We start from the raw sequence: 10,606 nt of genomic DNA, 5'->3' as shown, positions 1-10,606 counted from the left end.
ACAACTGATAACTTGTAATAGATTCTGCAATCGAGTTCTCTGGAGGCTGTTCACATACTGTAGGACCTTGTGAAAAGAAAATGTTAGTCCATTCGAACTATTTTTGGTGCACAAAACCTTAACTAACATCCTAAGTAGACTTGGAAAGAGGTAATGTCACAAGTGTACTAGAATAAGACAACTTTGAATCTTTTCACAGTAGATGATTTCTTCAGTTCTAAGGACAACTGATTATGTCATCTGTCATTGATTTCTAACAACCTTACAGGGTGCATGGAGTGAATTACAGATATTGTCACAGGGTCAAAGGTCCAAACAATTACTCAGGTGAAATAATGACAGTGACTTGTCTGGAATGACAAGCAGACTGATATATTTGACTAATATTGATTGACAACTCTGACCACCAGCCTGTTTAGAGTGTCAGACTCTCCTGAGCTAAAGCACAAGCCCTACTGAACCAGTCCTAATCAAAGTCCTTTCTCATTACCAATCAAACTCTCACCTGCAGGCAAAACTGTCAAATGGATGTACCCAAATGTGTCCTAAAAATAAGAATAGAAGCTAGGGGAAGGGAAAAAAATGTATGTGCTGATAATTTCATATTAAAGGGAGGATTTGTTGACCTTATGAATATCTCCAAGCTATATCAAGTAATTTGCTTTTTTTTAAAATGTTGAAATTTTTGGGCAGTTGAAGATTAGGGGAGAGCAGGTTAGAAAAACTTCATTTTAAAAGATAATGTTGTAGACAGAGATATATTTCTGCTGTGGCCAGTAACTCAGAAGTGTGGTCTAACAATACCAGGTGGTATTTTGTAGAAATGTAGAAAGACTTCAGTATAATTTCACTTTGAACATAAGTTGAACATTGTTACTTTAGACCCTATCAGTTGGGACGAAAGTAACACACAGGTGGGTCAAAAGTAACACAACAATATAAGCTAGATTTTTTGCTGTTACTCTTATTTTTCTTAAGTGTGACCTTGTTAATAAATAACTGCAAACATATTTAGCCCTTTATCTTTGCAAAAAAATTATTAAATTACATTTTCATATTTTCATTTTAAATGTAAGTTTAAGTTTCATCGGATGTCTTAAAACCTGACTGTATTTTTTTATTGTAAATTTCAATGTATTTTTATATAATAATAAAAAAATTATACAGAATGCACAATATAAAAATTTAATCACATTAGCATAATAAAAAAACTCTAAACATAATGTAACAGTAGGCCTATTCATGTTTCCATCCAGTTGTTTTTATGCATGAATTGAAAATGTGCATTAAAACATCTGGAAACACTGCAAATTCACAGGTGGAGGTGTAAAGGCTAAGATATGGCTAAAACCTAAATATAAATGTGACGTAGCAGCTGCCCAGAGAGAGATGTTCCTCTATGTCCAGAAACACCCTCTCAAAAACATCTGGATAAAACCAGACCTCTGTCTGTCTTTCTGACCCGCACTCAGACATATTATTTTGGTATAATATGACATAAACATTTGTAAGAAATGATGCAAGACACAGAAATTCACAATATAGCTTGCACTGGAACAAAATAAATACTTTTTGTTACTGTAGCGGGACAAAAGTAACAACTGTTACTTTCGTCCCGACAGCAACTCCTGACATTTAAACTCGATTTAATTTTATATTAAAACAATTTGAAAATGCAAACTTTAGGATGTGTTAAAGCACTAAATAACCTGTAGATTGATCATTACTTTGACACATGAAACAAGAAAAACAACACGACTAATAAAAAAAAATACCGCTTCAACAATTTACTTTTTGTACTCGAAAACAGTTTTACGGACCTAACTTCCGGAAACGATGAGGAAATCACATGATATTTCTCAGCTCCGTCAAGGATTGTATGCTGAACATGCTGTCATAGCTGGGAATGCAAATGCAGAAAGAGGCTCAGAGAAAATCACTTTGTTACTTTCGTCCCGTGTTACTTTCGCCCCGGTTCTCCCCTAAATATGCTGACTGTGGATTTCAGCATATAAGATTAAATGTTTTCTTTTCAACATGTTTACATATTCAGTAGGATATTAAACCAAATGTTATATATATTTGCATACGCGTTTTTTAAGAAATTACTACTTTGTATTTTTGAATTACTCTTTTGAATTGTCTATTCAAAGAATTCCACAAAAATATTAAGCAGCACATTTGTTTTTAAGATTGATAAGAAATGTTTCTTGAGCACCAAATCAGCATTTGAATGGTTTCTGAAGGATCAAATGACACTGAAGACTGGAGTAATGGCTTCTGAAAATTCAGCTTTGCCATCACAGAAATAAATAAATATTTTAAATCTATTAAAATTGAAAACACTTATTTTAAATTGTAATAATACTTCATTATATTACTCTTTTACCTATATCACAGATTAAATGCAAAATGCAATGACAATGCAGCATGCCAGTGATAGTTTTGTCAACTGGCCTGACCCTTTATCCTCCCATTAGGTCATCTTTACTGTTGAGTCCTACAGTTTGGATGCAGACGCAGATAATAACACACAAGATAAAACACTGAGAACATTTAAAAAAAAAAAAAAAACACCACAAGAACATTCAAGAGGATTCATTAGCCTAGCTGGTGCCAGCTTAGGTTAAAATATATTATGGTATGAATAATGAGCTAATCAAGCTAATAATCCATTAAACACCCTTTCAGCAGCTGTTGATTTTGAAGTTTTTGTTACAAAACTCTATTTATTAATGCACCAGTAAATAAAATGTATAAATTAGCCACATTGCGTCAAGTGATTGGGCTCTAGAACACAATCATTAAGAAAAATGTATGCACAAATACATTTCCATATAACATGGTTGACAATGCAAACAAGCATTTCATCTTGACCAAAAACATACATTTACCATCTGTTTACTACAGAATACCAGCTACTTAAATATCACATATAAAGCAATAGATACGTCCAGACACACAACAATATCATACTACCACATAACCGTTCACTGCACAATGGGGACATCTGGGACCTGGGCAGATCTGTGATTGCGTACCGGTAATAATTCACCAGCTAGTAAATGTAGGACCCTCAGTCTCCCATCCCAGGAGTCTCTCTTTACTGCCATGTCATAAAAGCCCGGGTACATGTCATTGCAGAGGGATAAAATACTTTGTAGATGGCTGTAAAAAGCAGCAGAATGTCTTGAGGTCCCCCCCCCCCCCCTCTCTTCCTCGTGGTCTGTGCTCATGGTGTTTTTTAATTAAAGGGAATGTACTGCAGTAAGCCTCCACTAGCTCACATACACCCACATTATTCTATCTACTGTGGGGCTGTAAAACTGCGGTTAATGTCTGGTTGTAGCTCGGTAGAGGGGAAATGAGAGGATACGGCACAGCTAGAAGTGAAAAGCAGAAAAAACATTTATTTCCTTCTGCCCCCTCACCCCGCTCTTGTCGTTTCCTTCTCTTTCCCTCTTGCGTGTGTCCAATCTCTGCGATCTGTCATCCGCTGGCATTTACAGTGCATTTCATTCACTCGTTCCTTAAGGACAATTGGTTTTCTCCCCTGATTCCATTAACATGAAGGCAAAGAGAAATGAGAGGCACACGGACGCTGGAAGAACCCAACATTTACCACCCCACCCGTCAACACCTACACAACACTCTACATACGTGACGCGAAATGCCATGGTGCACAAACGCATTTAAGTTTCTGAAAAAAGAATCACATTTTGAACCTGATATTTTGCATTATTGTAGAGGAAAAGACTCATGAAGGTCATGTTTGAATGCTAAACAATGCATCACACCAAAAGCACAGCCCGAGCCAATTCAATGCACCACTTTGCTAGTTTCTTAACATGGGATGGCCCAATTTTTCCTTCAAACATGCAATGTTTATAGTGGTCACTATGCAGACCCTTTTTTTTACAGCACATAGCTCTGTAAATTAATATACCAGACTTTTAGAAATATGTTCTGGTAATGCTTTATAAATAACTTCATTATTTATACCATGGCAAGAAAATGAAAAGGATGCTTAACAGTGGGGAACCTAGCAGGATGTGAATAAAGAGCTAAAGTTACAAATCAATTAAAAATAAAAAATAAAAATAAAAAATGAAGAAACACCTGGAATATTTCTTAATAAATGTGTATTTCCATGTTAAAAGTCGTGTTAGCTGTGGCTGTGCTCAAATTCTCCTAGAAAGTTCCTACTTACAAGTTTAAAAATATTAATTTAAGACATGGTGTGGGTGTGTTAGTCCATTTAGTAAAACAGACCGAACAAATACATATTTCTCTCTCTCTTTTTTTTCTCAACAAAGACAGAGCTTTTTTAGCACTAATACAACATAATGAAAAGCAAAAAATATTGTTTGGCTGCACAAGTCTGTCTCCTCCAGGCTAAATTTGTAGCTTTTTGTCACTATCAGCACACATATTATTCACAAACTAGTGTTATTGTAGTGTTATTTATATTTTAATTACCTTTTATATTTAAATTCTCAATTTTAGTTATTTCGTTATGTGCTTCTTTCATTTTTATTAGATTTTTTGTTTCCATTTAGCTTTAATTTATTTTTTATTACAGTTTAAGTAATTAAACTGATTTCAGTTTAGTTGCTAAGGCAACTTTTTGGGTGTTAGTAATAATATGTTAGTGTTAAGGTTAACTATAAGGCAGTGTGCTCCAAAACAGTGACAGCATTCACATTTAGAAGACAAAAGCATTCAAAGCATGCAGTTCGTCACTTCCGCCAAAATGGCTCAAAGATCGGCTCATCTTCTCATCAAATCTTCTGACCAATCAAATGCTCTCTATAATCTGAAACACATGCCCCATACACTATAAATAGACACTGAAGCACCGGCTGAGATCGGTTCACAGTGTAGTATCTCCTGTACAGTAAATGGCTCATAGTGAACAATAGGCGATAGGTAAAAATTCAGACAACAGTGTAAATAAGCTTTCGATTGGTGCAAATGAGGTCCAGTTTCACATCGTTTCACACGAACCGCAGCAGCACACACATACTTTTCCGGACCTATATTAAAATCTTTTACAACTACACAGCCTCAGCATGATTATGACCACTATTTTGTTTTATTAAGAGTTTCATATTGCTCAATGGCTCTGGCCCAAGTAGATATAAACAAAACATTCTTGGCTATTTTAAAAAGGGGGCAGGTCTGCTAGATATGTTCCGCCCTCTCTTCCTGTTTCAGTTGAAATTATATCACCACATAGAATAATGTTTGGTGTTTCAAGGCATTTCAGGGGACCTTTAAGTCATTTAAGCTAAGTTACACCGTGTCTACACTGGATGTGACAAAGCACCCATTGCAAATAATTTGTACATTGTGTCAGTACATCATAAATTGAATGAGGAATCGGTTTATTGTTGGGGATTTGTTGTGTCGAATGTGAATTTATTACTTTTTTATTTAGATGATATTAAGATTAAGATTAAACAAAATGTACTGAACAACAGAACCAAAAAAGCAACCTTATGTGTGCTGTTAAACTGTACCTTTAACAGCGTGTTTTGTGCAAGGTATACCTCTCTGTCTATCTGTGTATTAAGCGTCTTCAGCAGTAGGATTGTGAGCTCGGGGCACTGTGGATCATGGCAGCTATGATGGGGGAAATTATTCAAGAAAACGGAGGTATTGGAACAATCTTAAACACCACAGCTCTCCCTTCATTCAGCCTCACGGCATAGACAAATAACAGCCGCCATCCGCCTGATCCTGTGCTTCAAGGAGAAAATGGCCTTGTGGGGGAAAAAAACGTATAAGCAATAAAGCTTTTTATTTCAGAGCGAGACAAAAATAAATTGTTCACCATTGTAATGGTCTTTCTTTGCTTCGGCATCGGCGTGTGCGGGAGAAATTTCAATATACTGGAACATCTTAATACAGAATTTATCAGCGAGCTTCACTCACAGGGCCATGGTAATAATCCTTGTTCCTGCAGAGGGATGGAGTAAACCCACTTTATTCCAGGTTTTTTCTAGTTTGCTGCTAAAACCTGCACATGATTACATAAGGACTTTTTATAGCTGGACTTGTTCTGTCAAATTAGGTCTTTTAGCACCCTGCCCTGCTGGAATTAGACTTATTTCCTTCTTCTGAATACAGATAATCAGGGTTTCACTATGGGTTTAAAAGAAACTCCCAGTCTAAAAAACTGGAGGAAAGAGAGAACGTGAGAAGAAATGGAGCACAAGCAATACAGGGAGAGAATGGGATACAGTCAGATACAGATAGAGTGAGAGGACTGGAGAACGTGAGAAAAAGAGACAGAGAGAAAGAGATGCTTTTCTCAATAGATCTGAACATAGGAAGAAATTCTCACCTTCTCTATAATCAGCATGAGATGATCCCTCTGAGAGATTACAGATGGTAAGCACCGCAATTCCTTCCACTTTGAATTCTGTCCTTGCTCTTGAGAGAGAAAGAAAATGTGCACACTCAAAGGCTCTCTATATTTTTGTGATGCTCAAGACAATAACAAAAATAAAATCATTCATTTAAAACTTTTAAAAATTTGTTTTGACTTTTCATGTTGTGTTTGGTGTCTGAGAGACACAATTTTAATAGCTTAAAAAAGGACCTACCTACCACAGAACATTATTTTTTGTAATGCAATGTTTACACGGTTTAAGGTTAAAAAACAAACATTATTTTCCACATACCGTACATTATTCTTGCTCCACTATGCCCCGTCTTTCTAAAAAGCGTAGATTTTTACAAAGCTCATCGTTCTGAAAAGCGCGCTGTGCTCTGATTTGGCCAGATAGCTAGTGTGTTGTTATTGGCTGAATTCCATATGACGGAAATGTTATGCCCCTTACCAGGATCAGGAAAATTTTCTCCATTAAATGCACTGCATACACTCAAATATTTGGGTTTAACTTTTCTGGAACAGTATTGTAAATAAAACTTCACCACTGATTTCTAGTTGTGTCCTCTTTTGGAAGGCCAAACTAAGTAGTTTTGCTTTCACAATGAAACACACAGCCTCTCCACGAAATGCCGGCGGCATACTACAGGTGCATCTCAATAAATTAGAATGTTGTGGAAAAGTTCATTTATTTCAGTAATTCAGCTCAAATTGTGAAACTTCTGTATTAAATAAATTCAATGCACACAGACTGTTATTTTATTTGTGATGATTTTTGGTCACATTTAACAAAAACCCACCATTTCACGATCTCAACAAATTAGAATATGGTGACATGCCAATCAGCTAATCAACTCAAAACACCTGCAAATGTTTGTGGCTTGCCCTCCTTATGAAGTGTGTCAATGATTGCCTTCTGGACAACTGTCAGATCAGCAGTCTTTGCCATAATTGTGTAGCCTAGTGAATCAAACTGAGAGACCATTTTGAAGGCTTAGGAAACCTTCACTGCCAACCGAGAGAACCGCAGCCTTATGAGGATTGTCAAGCAAAATCAATTCAAGAATTTGAGTGAACTTCACAAGGAATTGACTGAGGCTGGGGTCAAGGCATCAAGAGCCACCACACAGTCGTGTCAAGGAATTTGCTGAACCACGGACAATGTCAGAGTCTTCTTACCTGGGCTAAGGAGAAGAAGAACTGGACTGTTGCCACTGGTCCAAAGTCCTCTTTTCGGATGAGAGCAAGTTTTGTATTTCATTTGGAAACCAAGGACCTAGAGTCTGGAGAAAGGGCGGAAAAGTTATAGCCCAAGTTGCTTGAAGTAGTTGAAAGTTTCCACAGTCTGTGATTATTTGGGGTGCAATGTCATCTGCTGGTGTTTTTTGAAAACCAAAGTCACTTCACCCGTATACCAAGAAATTTTTAAACACTTCATGGTTTCTTCTACTGACCAGATTTTTGAAGATGCTGATTTCATTTTCCAGCAGGACTTGGCACCTGCCCACACTGCCAAAAGCACCAAAGTTTGGTTAAATGACCATGGTGTTGGTGTGCTTGACCCGCCAGCAAACTCACCAGACCTGAACCCCATAGAGAATCTATGGGCTATTCTCAAGAGAAAAATTAGACACAAGAGACCAAAAAATGCAGATGAGCTGAAGGCCACTGTCAAAGATACCTTGGCTTCCGTACCACCTCAGCAGTGCCACAAACTGATCACCTCCATGCCACCCCGAATTGAGGCAGTAATTAAAGCAAAAGGAGCCCCTACCAAATATTGAGTACATGTACAGTAAATGAACATACTTTCCAGAAGGACAACAATTCACCAACAAAGTTTTTTAAATGTGAGCCAAAATCATTACAATTAAAAGACTACTTAAACTATTTAAAGACTTTACACTTCAAATTAATATTTTAAAGTGCGTGAATAAATCTAACCACCCCTATAGATTTATGTTTCACTTTTCATAATCCGTGACCGACAGAGGAGCATCTTTGCGGCAGGGATTTAAAACTTCACCAAGACTCAAACTGACACAGGCAGAGACTGGATTTTTTTCAAACAAGAGATTTCGAAACATTTCAGCTGGTGTATATATATATCGTGGATATATTATTTTTGTAGTACTACGGTAATATCTGGCACAGCTCGAGCAGGTCAAACTACAATGCAAAATATTAATAACTATGACTGGGACTGTTATATATATACTATTATAAAGATAAGACCATTATACTAAAATGCTATGAATTTTTAGAGTTTAGCTAAAAAGAGTTTTGCAGTTTTTTGTGAAGAATGCAACCACAAAATGAGTTCGCTTTCAGATCTCCTCAGATATGTTCATGTGCATTTGGGCCCTTTTTGCAAATAGCCTCCAAGTTTTAATATTAACGTTATGTTGTATAAAAAACAAAGCATATTCTATATGAAATTATGAGTTGAATCCCATTGATTAAAAACTTACTATCAAATGCGTCACTCTACTGGTCATCTTCAGTGTGCGCAGCTCAAAACAGAAATGCAGAACATTCACTGCTAACATTTTAGGCTAACGTTATAATGAGAACACTATAAAAAATGTAAATTGTTATGGTTACGTCGACGTTAAGTGTTAGCTATCTATTCATCAAAACATAAAACATTATTTTCCCCGTTTATATCTGCAAGGTGTTCATTACACATTTTCCGTGTGTTAACATCAATGATTATGTTAGCCGAATGTCTGACTTGACTCTTGATAAATGTATTTTGCCCCGCCTCCAAACATATGATTAGACTGTCAGTCGAATATCGACAAGATTCGAAAATTCCAATTCAACTATGAAAATGCTTAGTCAGGGACAACCCTAATTGTATGTGCAAGTATATAATAATAGTCTACACTCCAAATTTGCGCATAATATACCTGGACATACAAAACTGTCCTAGTATGTGTCTTAGATAAATAAGTGTATGAGTGTATCAATAGTGTTGTGTGTTCCACAGTTATTGTCAAGTGTTCATGAAATGGATTGCCTGAGGGAAGAAAATGTTCCTGTGTCTAAATGTGTTCTAGTGCTCAGAGCTCTATAGTGTCGACCAGATGGTAACAGTTTAAAGTGGGAGTGTTCTGGATGTGAGGGGTCCAAAGTGATTTCCTAGGCCTTTTGCTCACTATGGATGAGTACAGTTCTTTAAGAGATGAGAGGGTTGTACCAATGATTCGCTCAGCTGTAGTCTTCTGAGGTCAGATTTGGTAGCTAAGCTAAACCAGACAGTTATAGAAGTGCAGAGAATGGATTCAATGATTGTTGAGTAGAACTGTTTCAGCAGCTCCCGTGGCAGGTTGAATTTCCTCAGCTGGCAAAGGAAGTATAACCTCTGCTGGGCCTTTTTCACAATGGAGTCAATGTGAGCTGTCCCACTTTAGGTCCTGAGAGATGGTGGTGCCCAGGAACCTGAATGACACCACTGCAGTCACAGTGCTGTCCATGATGGTGAGTGGGAGGAGAGCATGGGGTTTTCTCCTGAAGTCACTATCATTTCCACTTTTTTTAAGCTTGTTGAGCTCCAGGTTGTTGAGACTGCACAAGACAGCCAACTCTTTAACCTGCTGTCTGTAAGCAGACTCGTCACCATCCTGAATGAGGCCGATGAGTGCTGTGTCATCTGCAAACTTTAGGAGCTTGACAGAGGGGTCTTTAGAGGTCCAGTTGTTGGTGTACAAGGAGAAGAGCAGTGGGGAGAGAACACAGCCCTGAGGAGCTCCAGTGCTGATTATACGGGTACTGGATGTGTATTTTTCCACCTTCACTAGCTGCTGCCTGTCTGTCAGGAAGCTGTTGATCCACTGACAGATGGAGGTGGGCATGGAGAGCTGAATTATTTTGGGCAGGAGGAGGTTTGGGATGATAGTGTTAAAGGCCGAGCTGAAGTCCACAAACAAGATCCTCACATAAGCCCCTGGACTGTCTAGAAGATGTTACAGAACATAATGCAGTTTGATTCTGTTTATTTCTACACATGCTTATATGTTTTAACATTTAAAATGTATTTATAATGAACATGAATTAACAAAAAACAATAGTATAATTTAAACTAACATTTACCAAGATCAATTTAAGATTTTTTTTTTAATTGTTAGTAAATGACCTCTAATGCATTAACTAATGTTAACAGATTTGAACCTTTTTGTAAAGCATTAACCATTTATCTCACAAGAT

Source organism: Carassius gibelio, chromosome A8 (genome assembly GCF_023724105.1).
Source record: "Carassius gibelio isolate Cgi1373 ecotype wild population from Czech Republic chromosome A8, carGib1.2-hapl.c, whole genome shotgun sequence".
Taxonomy (NCBI): Eukaryota; Metazoa; Chordata; class Actinopteri; order Cypriniformes; family Cyprinidae; genus Carassius; species Carassius gibelio.
Note: the sequence above shows the minus strand (reverse complement) of the source record.